The sequence below is a fragment of the Asparagus officinalis genome, chromosome 8, assembly GCF_001876935.1.
Source record: "Asparagus officinalis chromosome 8, Aspof.V1, whole genome shotgun sequence".
NCBI lineage: Eukaryota > Viridiplantae > Streptophyta > Magnoliopsida > Asparagales > Asparagaceae > Asparagus > Asparagus officinalis.
In genome coordinates, this window is record NC_033801.1 from 82,424,236 (window position 1) to 82,425,027 (window position 792).

Consider the following 792-nt stretch of genomic DNA (forward strand, 5'->3'; position numbering starts at 1 on the left):
ATTTTCGGGATATAACCAGATCAAGATGCATCCAGAGGATGAGAAGCATACGGCGTTTAGAACACCCCTCGGCGTCTTCTGCTATACGGTGATGCCTTTCGGTCTGAAGAATGCCGGTGCCACATACCAGCGAGCGATGACTAAGATTTTCCAAGAACATCTCAGGAAAACAGTCGAATGCTACGTTGATGATTTGGTTGTAAAAAGCCGCAATAAAGAAGATCACATCAAGGACTTGAAAACGATGTTCGATCTCATGAGGAGTCATCAATTGAAGATGAACCCCACTAAATCATTCCTTGGAATGTCCAGCGGAAAATTCCTGGGATTCGTCGTCACCACTAAAGGTATTCATATCGATCCCGATAAGGTGAAGGCGATACATGAACTGCAACCTCCTAGAAACCTAAGAGAGCTCAGAGGATTGCAAGGGCGTTTAGCTTATATCCGGCGTTTCATCTCAAATCTTTCTGGGAAGTGCCAACCGTTCTCTAAGCTGAACAAGAAAGGGGTATCATTTATCTGGGATGATGCCTGCCAAAAAGCATACGAAGATATTATCTCAAGGTGATGAACCACTCGATAAGTGCCTTACTAGCGCAAGACGATGATAACGGTCACGAACAGGCAGTTTATTACCTAAGTCGGACCTTGGTAGGCGCAGAGTCTCGATATCCGATGATCGAGAAAGAATGCCTCGCATTGGTGTTCGCAATGCAAAAAATGCGGCATTACTTAGTTGGACAGACGATCTATGTTATCTCCAACGTTAATCCAGTACGGGTGTTTATG